This window comes from Ischnura elegans, chromosome 9, assembly GCF_921293095.1.
Source record: "Ischnura elegans chromosome 9, ioIscEleg1.1, whole genome shotgun sequence".
NCBI classification, from domain to species: domain Eukaryota; kingdom Metazoa; phylum Arthropoda; class Insecta; order Odonata; family Coenagrionidae; genus Ischnura; species Ischnura elegans.
Window position 1 is genome coordinate 114,946,702 of NC_060254.1, and position 20,592 is coordinate 114,967,293.

Consider the following 20,592-nt stretch of genomic DNA (forward strand, 5'->3'; position numbering starts at 1 on the left):
TCATGAAACTGAAATGAAAGAATCTTACGAGAATATGCAGTTACTTTTAGAAAAAAATCACTACCAAAAATATGAATATAAATTTTGGGCCATTTGAAGTAATTGCAATGCTACTAGGATTACAGCTTGGCTATACAAAATGTTGTTGCTCTATCTGCGAATGGGATATCAGAGACAGAAAAAAATTTTACTTGAAAAAATTTGTCCCTGGATCCAAAAATGTCTTTTGTCATCCCTTGGTCGATCCAAAAAAATATTCTTTTTTCACCTCTTCGTATTAATAAGGACTTTTTTTAAATCTGATGAAGCCAAGGAAAAAATGGTGCTGGTTTTACTTATTCGGAACAAAAAGTCCTTCCATTAAGTGAGGTAAATATCAAATAAGGAATATGTATTGGGTCACAGATTGGGGACTGAAGGATTCAGAATTTCAACAGCAAGTGAGGTCAACGGAGAAAAGCGCGTGGAACGCATTTAGACATGTATCTGAACATTTTTTTAGGAAAAATCATGGCTGAAAATTATCATGATCTTGCGGCTACATTAATATAATCAAATCGCACCAAAATATGGGCTGCAACATGAATTTAAAAATCTATTTTCTCGACTCAAACCCTGCCTTTTTCCACCAAACCTCAGCGCTGTTAGAGATGAACACAGTGAGCGTTTCGACCAAGATATTTTACATTTGGAAAAATATAACCAAGGAAATTTCACCAACATACTCACAAATTACTGGTTGACACTGAATAGGGACCTGCCAGATGCTAAATATAGGAGAATATCCTATGAAAGTACCTCTTTTTTCTCATTTTTAAAATCACGATTTATTTGCTTAAATATCCTTGAACCCTTATTTAGTTCGGTTGTCCTAAAGAAAGTAGACGTGATAAATAATATCTGAGCCTAGATTTGGAACCAGGGCAAAAAGCACATCAAGGATCACCCAACAACATCTCTAGGATAGAAAAAAGTTTTTTTTGTTGACCTCTGTATTTACAGTAATTCCTGCTGCTCAAAATCGTTCCTCACCAATGCTGCCTTGATTATTACGTCTAGGGAATTTTTATCCCGGAGTTTGTCAGAGACGAGAAAATGAGGCAGTGGAGATGGGCTTTTATTGAATTTTATTACGATTGCCAGAGTTGGTGCGAAGAAGGAACGGAAAAGAGTGTAGGAGGGAGAGGGTATAAGGAAGGCACAATTCATAAGGATAGCGAATGCGCCAACATTCTAGTGAGGAGTACGAAGTACGTTCGAGCTTCGATTCGAGGCCGGTAAATTCACCGTCACGACCTTGGTGGCTGACAAAAGACCGTATTTGAATATCCCTCGTCTCATTCCAAGGATTACATGCCGTTAGAAAGGGAATACATTCTCCTCCGAAGCGATGGTAGCGGAGATGGTAGCACAAACTCTGACGCTGCTATCATATCCGCTAGCTTTTTCATAATAATGTGTTTATTCTATTTTACATTTATTATATTCTCATTTATTATATTTGCATTTATAATGCATTACAACCTGTCCTAAGCAACACTCCTGGAGCCGTCGTCCCTCGCCCTGCTTCCATTCCATTTGCCCTTCTGCGATTGTTTTCATCACGCATCATTATAGATCCGACTTATTTTCCCCGCTCTTCCCTTGCGTTTTAGAAGACTTTTATTTTATCCTAATCTTCTTGGTACTTATTCTACTTTCTAGGTTGATCCGTTTATCTTCATCATTATTTCTAATCAAAGGAAAGAGTATAACGGTTGAGAATGAGTTTCACAATGACCTCTTGTTATAGGTAAGTTGTGTGATACCACGAAATCATTACAATGGTATGTAGACCTTGACTAAATACAGAACATGCAGAATTATGAGGACAAAGTTGCAGCAATTGGTACTAACGCGGTAACTTGATAATTTTGATTAAAAAAAACAAGAATATGCATCTACATTACTAAGGGTCAGGCTTTAAGTTCGGCAGATGTTTTACACTATAGAGTGTTCCGTAAACACAACGCGAGATGAACAACCATTCCATGCATACGAAGGTGTCGTGATCGACACGATCACGGAGGGAGACTCGAGTGGCTGCGTCTCCCGGAATCGGGTTTAGGGCAACAAAGAATTGAAATCCACGCGAATCAGATCACAGAGAAGTTTAATGACTGAGTTTGGTGATGAGTTTACAAATGTCTGCGACGGGCAGCACACCCCGTCGCTCTCGTGTCTACCCACAGACTGCCCCGAATTCCCGCGCTCGTGTCGTCAGGGCACAGGTCAACACCTCCAAGACCAGGGGAAGGGTGGCTTCACTCGACCCACCCTAGGAAATGAGCAACTCATCTTCGTCAGCAAGACAATGACCGTATGTCCAGAAAAAGTTTAGACGTTAATGACTGGTCGAGGAGACGCTGGCCCCAAAGGCCTCGACGACCGATGATCCAAATTCATGAGCGGGAACCCTGGTCTTCGACAAAAATGGTGACGAGACGACTCAAAGGATTGTCTCGCAACCTTGGGACAAAAACATACAATGCACATTGAAAATATCTGACCCTTCGTGATACCCATTACAAAAAATAAATACACAATATGACACACAGTCATTACAAAGGATATTTCCGAAAAATAGGGTTATTTTGACATTTAATGGTGTTCTTATAATGCGATCGAGTATTTTCATGAATGAATATTCTTTATGCGCCAATTTTTTTCGAACATTATTGATTATTCAAAAGTTTGTGGAAATAACAAGTCTCCGTGTCTTTTGTTTTTCATAGTTGCTATCTCAGTGAAGTTCTAAGATTATATTTCTGCTTAAGATATTTAGAACCAAAAGATTACGAACGGTTTTTCACCTTCCCTTCTTACATACCCCACCTTTGGCGCAAAACGACCTTAGTATATCTCTTATGCCTTCCTCACTAGATATGTCGTCATCGGTCTTTGAATATATGGAGCACAATATGGAGCGCAGCGAGCGGGTCGAGGATTTTCAAATGGAGATACATAAGTATTGCCCACGCGCGGAAGGCCTTTAGTGGTGGTGGTGATGTTCGATCCTCGGAACCACCACTGGTCGCTGCGCCTCTGAAGACCACAGACAGCTTGACTCAAACGCCACCACTCCCACCCGTGCTGATGAGTCGACCGAAAAGGAATGTAGATGCCAGCATTCACCACGTTGCGCTCATTCGTATTGGATTACTGCTCACGCACTGGTCAGCGTCACCTTCACGCGCGCGTACGAAGCAGAGGATCTTGGAGGTCTCCCAATTTTCGATTGCGATCGCTACTTTATATTACATTTGCCATTCCCGGTAAATTTCCATTGGCTCTGGAACAATAGTGTCGTAAGGTCAAAATCTTCGTTTTTGGTGTTTATGTGCTGGTGAAGAGTAAGGATGAACGTTCAATTTTCCAAAAAGTTTTATTCTTTTGTTTTAACGCTTTGTCTAACGATGCAAGCGTGTTAAAAGCGCCACCACAAATGTGATTATTGCTGCTCAGAATTACCCTATGACTTAGCCATTGACGACTAGTTTGATAACAGAAAAATTGTCTCTTTTTACGTCTAATTGTAATCAATTTTTTTAATTATTTAATGAAATTCCGTTTAAGTAAATTGTGTGGGCGCCAGAGAGATTAGAGGGAGTTTCATCTAAATATTTTCAGCAACTCCGGGAATTCGAAGTTGGTTCCTGTCGAGATTGAAAGCAGACCCGTTGGCCTATTTTGATCGGAAGTAGACAGAACTCTTGCTTAGCGAGTGTAATTGGTTCCCACTGTTGGAATTGCTGGGAATTCCTATTGTGATTCTTTCTCCAACAACAAACATTTTCTACAATCGTCTCCTGTATCCTCATTTGAATCTTTAATGGCACTTACCATCTTGGGTCGGTTCTCTGCGATGGAAGTGATAAGTGCTTGTGTTTTGTTTTATTCGTGGTCATTCCGTGTAGTGGAAGTGTTAGTGCAGTGGTGAAACGGAGTGCGACGTGGGATGGGAAGCAGAGCTACATCCACCGTTGGACATCCTGGTGTGCTGGTAGGGAATCAGTCATTTCATTTCTCCTTGCATGCTTCTAGGGTCGTCGGTGGGCACACTCGAATCTAGGTTTTCCCGTAATCCATTCTCGCAAGGTCCTTTATGAGCTTCAAAGTTTTCTTTTTGCTTGTTTCTCAAAGCTTTAATTGTTGCAAATTCTTATATTTTCTCACACCTAGCCCAGATATCTTATACCTCTACTCTTGGGGAGACATTTTTCTCCTGGTGTTTTCTTGAGGTCTACGCCTCTATGTGTGAATTTCTGCTTGCATGCAAGCACGAATTCGCAGATGCATATTTTGTTCAGTTAGGTTTGGCAGGGCCAGCATATCTGTGCATTTTTTTCAGGTGGTTTTTCCCATCTTCGGTGTAGTGCCATATCACGTCTGAGTTATCTTTTCCAAGGATCTTGCCTTGCCCTTAGGAAACAGCCGCGCTGGTGGAAAACGAGTAGGCACTTCATCAAGGGTTTATTTGACTGGGAATAACTATTGCAGTCCCACCCCAACGGAGGGTGTTCATGCAGACCGTTTCCCAACTGGATCTGCCGTCTCGTCAAGCTTCCGCCGCCGTCGGCGACCGTCCTTCATCCCCGTCGCGGTGTCTAGTCTCCCCGGGTTTCTTTTTCTCGCTGAACAAATGAATTTATTGGAGCTCGTTCTCTTTGCCCGATACAATTCCTATCTTCACCTTTATAACCTAATATTAAACAGCTTAAAAACGTAACTTGGCGTAAACGCACTGAGGTTGATTTTTAATCCACTTTAATGTCGACTTTTTCATATAATGATTGGGGTAGCACTTTAGCACGACGCAGAGCAAGAGATAGTTATTAATAAATAAAGCTTGGAAACATAATTGAATGAAAAATTGAAGTCGTTGAATGGTAAATATGGTAACTTTATGCATATGAATCTAATTTTTAGTAGTGAATTTCGAGGTGGTATTAATGTTGGAAGTATTTACTATTTCATGAAAAATATTTACAAACATTTTATTTTCAGATAATTTGAAGGTAGGGTTTCAAACATACCCAGTATGTAAATGGTATTAAAACCACTAAGGTACATGTATTTTTATTACCCCTGATGGATAATACTTCACGCAGAGACGGTCTTGGATAACACAACTGTAATTTAATGCTGAAATATCAAGTTTGGATGTACTATGGGGGAAAAAAGTATCCCGACAAAGTTTGCGCCGCCACTATCGCTCCGCGGGTTCGTGGGTTTCCTTTACAGTGGGTTGCTATTCTTTGGTCAGTGAGGGAAATTCAAACAAGGCAAACCATTTCCTATATTCGTCGTCCAAATACGCGACCGACTACTGAGTCTCCCGCAACCCATAGCATGACTAGCGATGAACTCCTTAGAACAGAGACGCATTCGACGGCATTATGTGCGCACATTGGGAACGCTCCTCTGAATTTTCCTTCGCCAATCTCAACGAAACGACTTAAATTACTAGGGCCATAGCAAGCTTTCTCTTAACGTAAACAAGACAGTCAACGAGAATATTCAACGGGCCACGCATTTGAATGCAGTTGGTTTGAAAAGTTTTAGCTTTTCCGGAAGGACTACCGTGTACATTGCCAGAACGCGTTTTCCTTTCGATCGAGAAGGATATTTTCCTATCTTGATTGAAAATACCTTTGTCAGCAGGCGAAAGAGGGAAAATTAGTCAGCTTGTTGGGGGCAGGCTAAACAGTAGCGGAAACATAGCGAAGGGTGAATAAAAATTGAAGTACCGTACACTACTCGGAGAAACGCAACAGGGAGGGTAATGAGGCACTGTACAATCGGAGAAGTGACCGAATAGGACCTAAGTGTACAACCGGATATGTTAATGCTGACATATTATAATACATTGAAGTGCTTCTGAGATTTCGAATGTAATAAAAGGAGAGATATTGTCCCAAGTGAAGTGTGAATTCATTGGACTATATTTTTTTGTCTTTCATTTTTGCTACATTAATTTAGATATTTTATTTAACTCTTAAATATTTTCAAAAGTAGGTAATTTGGCAGCAAAATTTCATGCATTGTTTTAATTTAAAAAAATTGTTTTCAAATAAGTTGAAAAAAGTGAGTTATCAAACTGCAGAAAATATTTTTTTTGCCGCTGGATAGGAAAAAATAAAATGTTAGTTTTGTTTTACGATTTATGTAATTTGCCTCGAAAAAATATGTGTCGTCAATTAAATTTGTAGCAATCATGTGCATATCATTGAAGAAATTTTCAGTCGCAATTGACGCACTAAAACTTTTTAAAGTGATAATTGTTTAGGCATGACCGGTCAACATAGATTTTGTTCTAGAGACGCTGTTGAGTGATCTTAGACGTATTTTTCACGCTAATTCCGAATCTATGATTGGATTCTTTATATCACATCTACTTTCTTTAGGACAGCTTAGTGTTTGTTTATTTCATTTACGAAAGTAGTAAATTAATTCATTTATGTATCGTGATAGCATTAGAAAGTGAAAATAAAACTTTCCTGAAAAAACATGTTGTCCTACGATGTTATGCCTTCCTATTCTGTCAAAATGTGTTTAAAATCGTACTATCCTACCGTTTTGTTCAAAGCAATACTGCCTTAGGTGCCACTTCACAACATCATTTGACCAGGTGTAGGAGCGTGAAGACGTTTGCTTTCTCTGAAGATAGTAGAAGATGGAGAATTTCGATGATCGCAGGAAATTACAGGGTATTACAATTTAATCGCTGATAAGTGGCTAGCTTTAATCAGGCTAGGCTATTTAGATAATGCGTGAACCATCCTGATGACTTTCGTTATGTATACGATGACTCAAAGGTGGAAAATTATTCCCTTTTCCAGACAGTGTTATAGGCTTTATTTTGACTGCCTGTAGGGTGGCCAAGATAAAGGATGGGCTCCCCATGTGTTGTGTGTCACCAGTGTAGGGCTTCTTACTGGTTGGACAAAAAAATGTCACAAGGAGTTTGCCGTCCCCATGATTTGGCAGATCATATTGCAATTTCAAAAATGAAAGGAATTACAACGAAGTCAAAACACTCAGTAAAATATCCAGACAACTTTGAATCAGCGATACTACCGTTCCCTCACTCCGAATATTTAAAAGTGCCGTAACCAATGGAGTATGTTAATCTTAGCAAAGATTCAGAAAGTAATCAAGAACGTGATAATGAAGGATTCGGAGACTCGAAGGACCCAAATTTTGGACCGAGTAAATCTGCTGGACCTCATTTCATAACGTAAGAGGATTTAAATTATCTAGTGCACGATTTATATGTTATCCAAAAAGCAGGGTGAAATCTTAGGAACACGATTAAAGGGTTGAAAATTGTTGCATCCAAACACGAAACTTTAGATGTCCCGCTCTCGCCATGACGAATTTAATTTGGTTTATTCTCCAAAAAACGATTTGCTATTTGCAATGATGTTCTCTGTGTTATGGATACTCTTCATTTTGAATTAAATAAAGATAATTAGCGTTTGTTCATCCATTCCTCCTAGGTTATGTTAAAGGCTAATCTCATAAAGAATGGAAATGAGCTCCCATCAATACTATGTTTACTCGTGAAACTGAAATGAAAGAATCTTACGAGAATATGCAGTTACTTTTAGAAAATATCACTACCAAAAATATAAATGGAAACTTTTGACCACTTAAAGTAATTTCTATGTTACTTGGATTACAGCTTGGCTATACAGAAAAAATTGTTCGGAACATAAAGAACTCGTCCTTGGATCCAAAAACGTCCTTTGTCAGCCTTTGGTCGACCCAAAAAATATTCTATTTCCACCTCTGCATATTAAATAAGGACTTTTTAAAATTTTGATGAAGCTATGTGCAATAATGGTGCCGGTTTTACTAATTTGAAACAAAAGTCCTTTGATTAAGTGAGGATAAGATCAAATAAGGAATATGCAGATTAGGAATTGAAGGACTCGGAATTTCAACAGTGAGTTAGAATAACGGAGAAAAACGCGTGGAACGCATTTAGAAATGTATCTGAACATGTTTTTATGAAATATCTTGGCTGAAAATTACCATGATCTGGTGGCTAGATTAATATAATTAAATCGTACCAAAATATGGGCTTCAATATGAATTTAAAAATTTATTATTTTGACTCAAACCCTGTCTTTTTCCACAAAACCTCTGCGCTGTTAGAGATGAACACAGTGAGCGTTTCGACCAACATATTTTACACTTGGAAAAATAGCACTTAGGAAATTTCAGCAACATGTTAGCAAATTACTGATTGACACTGAATAGGGACTTATCAGATGCTAAATATACGAGAAAATCCTATCAAAGTACTTTTTTCACATTTTTTTTAAATCACGATTTATTTGCTTAAATATCCTTGAACACTTATGTAGTACAGTCGTCCTAAAGAAAGTAGACTTGATAAAAAATATCTGAGCCCAGATTTGGAATCAGGACGAAAAGGATTACCCCAACAACATCTCTAGGATAGAAAAAAGTTTTTTGTTGACCATTGTATTTTGATTTATTCCTGATTCTCAAAATCGCTCATCACCATTGCTGCCTTGCAGATTACGTCTAGCGAATATTTATCCCGTAAATTTTCGAGAGAGAACTGGAGATCGGCTTTCAGTGAATAGTATTACGAGTGCCGCAGTAGGAGCGAAGAAGGAACGGGAAGGAGGGTTTGAGGGAGATAGCGGGTAAAAGAAAGGCACAATTCCTAAGGATATCGAATGCTCCAACTTTCTAGAGAGGAGTACGAAATGCATTTGAGCCTCGGTTCGAGGCAGGCAAATTCACCGTCACGACCTTGGTGGCTCAAATAAGACCGTATTTGAATTTCCCTCGTCTCATTCCAAGGATTATATACCGTTAGAAAGGGAATCTATTCTCCTGTGAAGCGATGGTGGCGGCACAAACTTTGTCGGGATACTTTTTTCCCCCATAGTACGTAAGATGACAAATTGATTGATGCAAGATAGACTAGATAGAAAGAGAAGAACGCACCACCTAACAACTCCCCCCCCCCTAGCTCAACGGATAGACCTTCTCTTTGCACGGATTCGTCCTCCGGCCAAAACACGCCATCGCCTGGCAACTCGCCGGCGACAATTAGCCACGTGACGCTGTGCGTTGAACCGATGGCGGTAGTCGACATAAAAGGGCTTAACTCCTCTCCCCTTTCATCTCCTCCCGGCTTCCAATTTTGGAGAGAGCGCTCGCGATATTCGGTCACTGCGTCTTCGTGGCATAATTGATAGCCTTCCTCCCTTCTGAGGGAGATGTCCCTTGATATCTGCACCCTGCCGCTGCGGCAGAGAAATTTCTGGAGTTTGTCGAAGTGGATGATGGGGAGGATGGTGGGGTAGGAGGGGAAACGAGGGGTCGGAGTGAGGAGTATCACCACGGAGCATTAATTTGGCGTTTTGGGTTTGGAGTGGATTTTGGTGGGAATCCATAGCGGATATCAACTCGGCTTGAAACCATTTCCCGTCTTCCCAGTTTTACGCACTTTCTCGTGGCTCAATTACTTTTATTACTTTACGAAGCGTGCGGAGAATGCTGGGTCTGAGAGGGAGCTTATTTTTTTCTTCAAGTTGCTTTATTTTTCATAGGCAAAATACTAATTGATCCAAGCATGCATTGCGATAGCATAATCAAGCATGATAGCATAATCGATGGCCATCCATAAACCGACAGAAAGAAGTCCAAATCAATTTCAAGTCAGTTCACGCGAAAATTTTATTACTCTTCTATCCCATTGCTCAATTTATATGTTTCGGGGAATTTTTTTTTGTAAATCAGAAACGGGTCGTACCGGTGGCTTCAATTGATAGCACAATTACCCACTTTTGCGTACATAACAATAGCAGTCGGCAAGGGACTATTTTTGTTACATTCCTTTTTTTCTCAATGAGTTTACGAATAATATGGTAAGCAGAATAATGAACGCACAAAATTGTTTACCATCGCTATTTTCTTGAGCTGAGGTGTGCGTGGCAGGTTGAATACTTACAGGAAAAGATTTGAAATAGTAGTTACTGCCACTGTAACTTTTCGTAGAATATCCGATCAAACTTTGATTGGTTGTACTTGCAATTTGTTTCCATTTGTTAAGGAATTGAAATCCCCGTTTTCCACGTCTATTCACACTCCTCTCAATCTGGTGCGTTTGGCATGTTTGCTTGGGCGAGGTGTCCTTGTGCGCGTTTGGTAGATATCTTCTACTTCTTCGTCTTCATAATCTGACGTAGGCATGTAAACTTGTACCACTACAGTAACTACGGGTTTGGTATCTATCTTTACCATTACTATCCTTTCATTAAACTGCAGGTAGCTTTTAACAAGCATCCCGGCACTCTTTCTAAGCACTATGCCTACTCCAACATTACCATTTAGCGATCCCGTGTGTATTATTCCGTAGCTTCTACTCCAAAAGTCTCCTTCCTGGGGCCACTTCATTTCGCTGATGCCTAATACATCGAGGTTCATTCTTCGCATCTCCACCTTCAAGTTCTCTCGCTTACCGCAGGTACGAAGTGATCTGACGTTCCATGTTCCTATCCGTAACATTCTATCTCGTTTGACCGATGTACCCTCTCGAGTAGTCCCCGCCCGGAGATCCGAATGGGAGACTAGTTTATCTCCGGAATATTTTACCCGAGAGAATTCCATCATGTCATTATATAAATTGAGTGGAGTAGCTGTGACTGCTCGGGATTATAATGTGGTGGTTTCCCCTTGCCTTCCACATCGCAGTACTACAGCCGTTAAAGTAAATGTTACCACGCCCGTAGTGGAATGTGTGCCGCTGTACCGACCAGTATGGTCTCCACCTTCGCACATGTGAAGAAGAGCTGCTGCCCTCTCCTCCGGGTGATGAGAGGCATAATTGTTGTCTGCCCCCAGTCGCCAAGTCACGGTATCGTCACAGGTTTTGGTATCTTTTAAATGGTCTACCTTACCCAAGGATAGCCCAATACCCCCTCAGAATACCGCCGCTTTTTGTCCACCACTGCTTATTCGACGAGAGAACTCGCTTATTTCGCAGCTAACCTCTATATCTAAAGGTCAACCCACCATCCGCAACCCGGTGGACGCACTCGGTGGCTTTAAGCTCAGCCGCGATGCACGTACAATTTTGAAATCTTTGGTTTTCAAAGATTGACGTATTTTATACGCCAGCGCGCCCAGTCCAGGATTATCAACTTTTATTTCATCCTATTTGTTAATTGAAATTATATTTCGGAATGGTTCTTTTAGCACTGCTACTGAGGTAAACTGGTAGGTACTGAGTACGCTTTTTGCCTTACATTTGTTTTCGCAACGCAGAGCTGTGAAGGGCTCCAACTTGCTGCGATGAGTCAGCTCCGCCCCTAGTACGCAACGCCGAGCGATGAAGGCACCATAAGGGGGGAGCGGAGGGTCCTCTCCTCCCCTCCGACCCCCCACCACACCTCCTACGATTGAACCTTGAGAGGGGAGGGTGCGGAGAGGAGTGAGTGGCGAGGAGGGGGGAGGGGAGAGAGGGGAGAATGGCGAAAGGGGGGGAGTAAGAGAAGAGAGGGGAGGGTTAGGAGAGGAGAGAGTGGAGGGGGGTAGAGGAATCCCGCCCCCCTTTCGATGCGACGCGGCGCCCGAGTCCGCCAGGGTCCCCTATCCCCCCCCAAACCCCTTTCCAATACCCCCTCTTTTTATCTCCCATCACACTCCGGGGCGCCGCATGGAGGGAGGGAAAGGAATGGCCTTCTGTATCTGCCCCCCCTCTCTCTCCCTCCCCCGACTCCTCCTTAGGGTGGTCGATAGGGGGTGGGGGTGACAGGGTTCGGGGGTAGGGATGTGGGATGGGGTGGGGGGGCCTAAGGAGTTTTGGAGGAAGAGAGGAGGGGGCCAAAAAAACCCGAGTGGCCGCTTTTAGTGGGCTTGGAGAAATTTCTTGCTTTCTTAGAGTATCTCTTTTTTTGAGGCTGCGAGAGACAGAAAAGCAAAAATAAGATAGGAATGATTTATGAAAGGTCAGATTAAGGCGATTAAGTTATGAGCTCCACGGTACAAACCAGGAGTCATAACGTGCATAAAAATAAATACAATAAGTATTATCATTAATAAAATGCGATGTGTTTGCACACATAAAACTTTCCTTGCATAAAAAAGCTGCGTTGAAGTTGCTATAATGTATGCCTAGTTTGTGGATTTTGTGCATAAACGATGCGCTGAGTTATTAATAAATTTATCGAATAATATCTCTCAGAGGCAGTTAGAGATGACGAAAGCATCATAAAATATGATGGTTGGAAAAAAGGCCAAAATTGAAAAGAAATGTTGCATTTAGGTTCTAAGGAAAACTTTGCTGAAGGAGAAGGCAATGTTGAGGTGAAAAAAGGGAAACCATTTTATCTCTGAAAAATGTCTTCTATTTGCAGCATACACGAATTTACAGGTCGCCTCCTCCTTCTTCACTGCAACTGATCCTGAAATATTATTGTCCATGGATTACTGTCGTCGTGCAGCGATCTTTAGTACCATAATTTTCAACGCTGGGAATGATCTTCTGAGTGACTTTGATGCATGCAAATGTGTCGATGAGTGCCTTCAAAATTTCAGTGATAGTGAAGTGAAATAAAAGGCGAAGAGCTTGAAGTGCAAGAGTGCAAGTGGCGAGGACGCGGAAATCTAAACAGACAGTTTCCCTCGTGGCCCCTCACGTTATGTATGCTGAAACATGTTTGCGCTTTTGGAGTAGCCTAGGGGTCACTAGGGAAATCCAGTCCCCCATAAGCTTCGCAGTCTCCTATAAAAATTCGGGGGATTGAAGGACCCTCTAACTATGACAATGCTTGAATGGAACGAAATCTGTGTCGAAAATATAGCGGAGGCCATTCCACCACCGGATTTTTTGGGGGGCCGGGTCCCCTGCGACCCCCTATTTACTCGCAGACATAGTTACTTTAACATTACTAAATTTGTAACAGAGAGCTAAGGGGGTCCCGCCCCCAGATTTTCTATCGCGACTACGAGCCTTCCGGGGGAGTCAGGGCCCCCTATGTATGGCTGTACTTGATTATATCTAAGTCTAAAATAAAAACTTAGGGGGGACCGACCCTCCCCCCAAAATTTTATTGGGCACTATGACCCTTTCGGGGGGGCCAGGATCCATCCAGATATAGCTGTGCATGAAAATAACAAAATCTGCAACAAAAAATTAGGCCCCCCCCCCGAATTTTTCTGGGGGGCTACGAGGTTTATGGGGGCCGGGCCCCCTAAACCTTACATCTACTCCAATGCCGTAGACATCCTTAATTAACATAACCTATATGTATTGTACAAATAGCCAAGGGGATCCCACCCCCCCCCCCCCAGAATTTTTCAGGGAAGCAACGATCGTTCTGGTGACGCTGGGGTCCCTACCTGAGGAGGCCGGGACCCCTCTAGCTAGGGTAATGGAGAATACATGCTTTGAAATATCTAAATCTTTAAGAAAAATAACTTAGTGTTTCAAGGATGCCCGGTCCCCCTTAGAAATCTCTTGAAGTGACAAATCTTTAAGACCCTGTAAACTTGTAAAGTTGATAATTTTTTAATATTCACCTTTATATTAACGAATTTGGTCACATGGTTTCACAAACTAATATAATATTTCCGGTACTTCATTTCCATTTCAATCCCGCGATAGCTAAACCAACGCCTTAGTTATTTTACTCAGGTTGTTTTGCAATAACAGGAGAATAACCGAGCACTCGTTACATTTTCCTAGTTGCGATGCATTGAAAAAAACCTATACCGCAGCGATGAGCAGCATGGTTTCCTCACGAGTGTTCTGGTGTGCGCTTTTTTCTGCTGGTTGTTTAGATATAACCCACATAACCGAAAATTAACCGAGTACTCGTTCCATTTCAACTTGAGACCCATTTTTTTAAAAATCTTTCCGCAGCGATAACTTTCCCCGCGAGTATTCACTCATCCGGTTATTTCTCTTCCGCTGGCCATAGGTTATTTTTCGGTTATATCAGAAATAACCGGTTATAATGTGCTATGTGGCCGGTAGAGGCGCAGGAAAACCTCAGTGAGGGGGCAGCGGCAAATAGAGCTGGTAGTTCCGATGGTTCGCGAGAGAGTGCAGGAAGCAAGAGCCAGATAATTTTTCTTTGTCAGATTATTTTTCAGTTATGCCAAAAATAACCTAATACTCGGGTTAATCGGCGCCTAAAATAACCAGTTTTCAAACGGCTAATCTATTAAAATAACAAGCAAAACTCTAGGATCACCTTCTCATAACCACTCACAAAACCGATAAATACCTTTTTGGAAAGGTTTTTCCCCTCAACAGTGATAAGCGTCCTCCCTTTTTTTTTAATGAAAACCTAAGAATTACATACCCTCAGAGCAGAAAACTAATGAGTTCTCGCTTCTATTCTGCAGATGAAATTAACTGGTGTACTCTTTCTGCACAGTCTGCAGGGCTTTCGATTATTTCGTAGGGCAACAGATGAAAAATCTTGCGAAATGACCGATTTAGGTTTTTCTCGTCGCTAGTGCTAGGTTATTTCATGGACGACAACGAAAAAACCGAGGGAAAAATAACAGGGTCAATGCTCTCTGTCGGAGAATCTAGGTACTTCATTCTCCCGACCAGATTTTTGGATGAATGGTCTGCAAGAAGCAGGGCGAAGTTCAAAAATGAAATATATTTTTCTTAAGAACTGCTAAATAACTTCGAAGATATGAAATACGCAATGCTATAGGTTATATAACCTGAATGAAACCAGTTTTTTTCATCCTCTTTAAATACGCAAGAACTCCACTCACTCAGAATTATCGGTTAATCCAACACCGGTTTTTTTCTTATAACCGCCCATCTCTAGAAGAAACACATTATTACATGTTGGATGTTCCGAAGTTTCAGGGGCTTTTCAGGCTTTTTTCTCAGTCTGATGAAAGTTTTTGCGCAGCTCTACCTCTGACACCCCTCACACATTATCCGCGATTTCTCGTTATGCGATGCATGGTGCCACTAAAGGTTTTATTCTTCTTGCCAAGACCTGCTGTCGGCGTTGGTGGGTGAAGCACATAACTCACGACTCTTCATAATGCCTTCGAATACGGAGAAAATATAACTTTTAAATTTAGAGTGATAGAATAGATGATAGAATTTCCCTGCAAGAGGATGCATATTTGAATTTAATTTAACTAAGGATATCGGCATTAAAAGAAACAAATATCGAAGGAATGGCTCTTTTAATGGACAGAGAGCATAAATTCTCTGAAAAATAGATGAATAATTTTAGATAGGAATAGTTATCATGACTTTCATTTGGATTTTTTTCTTTTTTAATAAAATGTTGGGTGTTCCACTTAACAGTTCTATTTCTCTATCGTTCAACTAACTTTATTACATGCCTTTACCCACTAAAACGAATTTTTTAGGTTGATGAATGTATTTTGTATGTTCTTAATTTATATATCTTATGGTTATGTTTTATAGTCACTTTTAGGTCAACACTTAAAACTCCATGGCAATATCAAGCTGTAAAAAATGATAAATAATCACAAAAATAAAACTATGCAAATATCACACCTTTCTAAAATACTAAAATACTCTTTTCTGATGATGAAATGTTTCACACTGCAATTCGAATTTTTCCATTTGATTAGGCATCTTACAGTAATTACTAAATGATGGAATGCCTCGAATATCCACGAGGCATGGAATTGTAATGCCTCCAATGCGACGTTTCATTCGAACACTGTCCATGTCCCACCTCTGCCTCGCCATTTTAATTTGAATGATTTTGGTTGGAAATGTATTGAAACGGAGGAATATCGTCATATCCGCAAGGATGAATCATCATATCTGCATAGATAGACTAACTTTTGAGCTAGCATTAATTACGCATTTTGAAGGCGGTGCTTCAAAACGAACGACGGACACGATTGATGGCGGGTTGTATGTTCAAAAAATATGAACATATTTTATAGCTATGCCTGCGCAATATGGAGGAGATTGGTGAATGTGATATTCTCCTATTATAGTGAATGATATTGATTTATCCAACAGTGCACGCTATTCGAGATCATATTTAAATTATCTTTGTGAATCTGTTGGATTTCTTATATTACAAATATTTTATCTCATTCCCGATTTAGCATGTTAACTTGTAAATATAAAATGATAGAATTTATAACTTTGGAAACTATATTAATCTGTCTTTCATTGTAGGCAAAGATATTTCTGCGGTTGAATAAGGATTTACAAGAATTTTCAAGTGTAATTGCGGACCATTAAAATATCCCAAAGCATCAACTTATATATTTTTTAATTAAGAGGATACGAATGAAAATTATTTTACAATCAAATTCTTTGAGAAAATGCCTTCGCCTCAACTTCCTCGTTATCTCATTATTGCGTCTAGAATCACGTAACTCGAGGACTCTGCACGCAGCTTTTCTCCGAGAGAGATAGGAAAGAGGCAGTTATCCCGTACCGTCCACAGGCGGGCGAATGTTACACATCCATGGTATTTCCTTACCCAGGACCACCTCGTACTAGAAAATATCCTCAGGGTTGAAACATCCAAATGCTTTACCCGGGATATTTAACTCTGACCCTTTGGTAAGCAGTCAAGTGCTCTATCCACGAGGTTACCCCTTCTCCGAAATCACTCGTATATAATATATATTTTTTTAATTTCAAATAAATACCCTTCTTTTCAATTTGTCGCCTCTTAAGCGCAGTGTATCTAATAAAGATAAGTCCGCTGGATCCGCGACCGAAGCTCCAAACCACTGTAACCAAATACTCGCGATTGGATGGATAGGTTACATGTGATTTTAAGGTAGGTATTGCACCCGACGCTCTTTTTCTTCTGCGAGCCACCTCTAGGGTTTTTGGCAGGGGGTGATCAATCAGCAGTATGTAGCAGAATTTCGGCATGCACACCACACGGTTATAAATAACCCCCATAGTATCAAAAACAATTTAAGCAGATTAATCCAGCACCCTGATTATGTAAATGTGACAGCGACGACGGCGAGCGATGGCGATGATGGTCTACTATCACGTTTTCAGTCAACGCCCGATCAGGTAAGGGACCGTCATGAAGGCTATCACCGCTATCACTGTCGTGGTGTGACGTCACACGCATAGATGCTAATTCCCCTCTCATCGCTACTTATTTGGATGTTGGTAGCAGTGGAAGATCTGAAGAGCCAATGAAAATCCTTGACACATTTCTACCCTTGTGTGGTAGCGGTATTTTGAACAGCACAATCACGAATAACATCGAAATGGATACACCGCAAGCGTAAGTACAGTCAACTCCAAAAGTAAATGTGGGAAGCTCAGCCGCGCCACTCCTAGGACCCAGCTCGAACCACGTCAAATTCGCATGGCAAACTTTCGGATGTTGGCACTGCATTTGAAAAAAGACGCGGTAAGAGGAGTTGGGGGTGGTTGGGGTGGAAGAGAAGTGGGATGAGGAAGCTACGAACTGCGAGAAGTCCTTTGGTTTGCGCCGTATAGTGCGAGTTGAATGGACACTACATTTCGAGCTATTTTATCGGCGACAAAAATTCTTTCGTGGACTAAAAACATACGAGCGAGATCCCAGGCAGTACGATCGCAGCTGGCACGAGTGACGAAGCTAGGAGCGAGGTAGAGAGCCTTACGACCATGCCTAGAGGCGATCGCAGCGAAACCTCGGCCTCCGTAAGGGGGCAAATGGTTGGAATGAAAAACGCTGGATGCTCAACTGCAGAAGTGGCAGCAAATTTTGGAGTCCACCCGAATACAGTCCTCAAGTGGGTTCGACGAGCACGAGAAGATGAGGACCTCCAAAGTAGAGAGAGAAGCGGCCGTCCTCGCTGCACCAACATTGAAGATGATGAGAGAATGCACCAGGCTATTCTCAACGAGCCGCTGAGGGCAGGAGGAGCTGCCGCCGTTAAGCGAGAGCTAATGCTAGGTTGCAGTAATGAAACAGTAAGACGGCGGCTACGAGAAAGGGGAATTTTCTGTAGGCAGCCAGCTAGAAAGCCGTTCCTTACGCCGGAGCACAAAGCTCGTAGGGTGCGTTTCGCTGAAATATATGTGGACGTTCCTCAAACGTATTGGGACCTCTGCATATTCTCCGACGAAAAAACATTCTCTTCCGATGCAGATGGAATGGTGAAACTTTGGCGTCCAACCCTCACACGGTGAGTTTCTGCAATATCAATTTTACTTGAGAGTGATAGTGATACGATATCTCAATTCTGGTATTTGCGAATAGATAAGATTCTGGAAATGTTTATCCTGGCATATTTTTAAAAAAATTTAATATATTGAATTGGAAATAAGCAATTTTATAATATTAAGAGTGTATTTGTATCTTGCAGGCATGAGCCGAAACATATGATTCGAGGACGGAGGTCAGGCAGAATATCTGTCAGTTTTTGGGGGGCTATAACGGCTGCAGTTCCGGGGCCACTAGTGAGGACGGCGACAAGGATGTCCGCGGCACAGTATGGAAATATACTGGAGGATCACCTACTACCTTATTTGAAAGAGATTGTGCCTGAGGTTGAAACAGTTTCCTTCGTGCACGATAATTCTCCTGTTCACACAGGAGCTTTAGCCCAGCAATTCTTCTATCGGCATGAGAACATTGATGTTCTAGACTGGCCAGCTAGATCCCCAGATATACATCCAATTGAAAATATATGGGGATTGCTGGCAATGGAACGAGCGTCCGATGATATCAGGACAACAGAAGAGCTGGTGGCACACGTCGTGGAGATGTGGAATTCTTTGGGCCGACGGCCACAGTTATTTGAAAATTTAATTGGCTCGATGAAGACCCGACTCCAAGGCATTCTAAACGCCCAAGGAGATGCTATTAAATAAAATGATAAATTAAATTATGAAAATTTTCTCTCATCTTTCAAATTCTCATTTATCTCAATTTTTCCCCTCCGAAGCTTTTGAGCTTTTGTACTCATGTTCTTTGACCTAAACATCGAAGAAGTTCCGCGATCTCACATAATTTTGCGTCCTTTATTGGTACTGTGGATTATTGAGGACGTGATCGGTGACTGAGGCCTTTTGCTTCACTCAGGACAGGTGGGCAGGCAGGAAAGGAGAAAGTTATCAGGAGAAAAGTGTATCCACCGACATGAACCTGGTGTCGGCACCATTGCATTTTTTCCGTAGAGGCGTGTGGGACTCAGAAATAATCTTGCATAAAATTGTATTCACAACAAATTTCTCAATAGCTGTTGGTTAATCAAGAGTATCTTTTAATAAATAACTGCAAATTGTGCATTTCTACCGGCATATATGTTTGTGACAGCACATAATATCAGTCAAACTACTCCATAGTAAAGTAAAACCGACAACTGATTTCTCAGGGTCGAGATATTAAAACTGAACTGCCGATAGTGTTTTTATCAATTAATATCTTTCAAAAAATATTCAAGCTTTCAATGCATAGCTTGCTTGGAAAGCAATAATAATAATAATCCCAACATGATCCGCCATAATTATGAATAATTCCAATTTCAAGAAACGTTTAGCAATTAAATACTTTTTTAGGATCCAAGTTCCCTAACCTGACCAAACACTGACAGGATGTTATGATCATAATGTAGCGCCGCGGCGCTAGATTGCCGGTTCGCGGAAGAAGGGTTGGCAAGTGAAATAAAACGCCTTCCAAGCCCAAGCGAGGCCGCTTTACTCTCTTTCATCATAGGGTTTTTCTCGGACTATGTCCCTATATGACTTACGTAAACGCGTAAGGTGTCAAGTTAATTCTCCCAGAGGATTATGCCATAAGGATCTCCCCAATCACTCCAATATACTTTGTGTCTGGTCACTAAGATACTAGCACACTTACCGGTGCTGACTTGGCACATAACATCTTGGCCATTAAAAACTCGCTTCCAATTCCCATCCCACTGACAGAGTGATAGAGCATCGATTCTGATTAAATATATTTATGGCGCACATCAAGCTGAATAAAATTCCTGAGCGTCTTTTTATTATCATTCTTATTATTCGAAACCATTGCGCTTCATAGACGTCAAGCACTGTAGTAATCATTTGCATGAAAACATGAATAATTACAGTTCGCCAAAATAGAAAATAAATGCTTATTAGAATTTGTGAGTTGAGAGTTTTCCGTTTGTTTTGTCGAAATATTTAACCGATGATTTCCACCACAATACTTATCTATCAACGTAAAAACACCTGTCATTATTTAATGCAAAAACAAATTTATATGTCCAGAAGCGAATTTGTGGCCTAAAACTACTATTTGTGGCTGCATGCAACCTAACAGCTAGATATCGCATCCGAATAGGTAAGAGTAATGCACTTAAAAGTTTGAGTCTCCCACCTAAAGGACGGTGAAATGCTGTGCTGGCTGTAAAATTCCTTGCGTTCAATTCTCACATCCAAAGAATTAGTTAAGACCTATCGCTCTTGATTGCGAATCCAAACCACCCCAGCCAAAAGATTTTTTGTTTTACGCCCCCGGCCATCGATTTATTTCTTCTTAGCAGTCAGGAACTTTTAGTTGCAGTAAAAAATCCTTA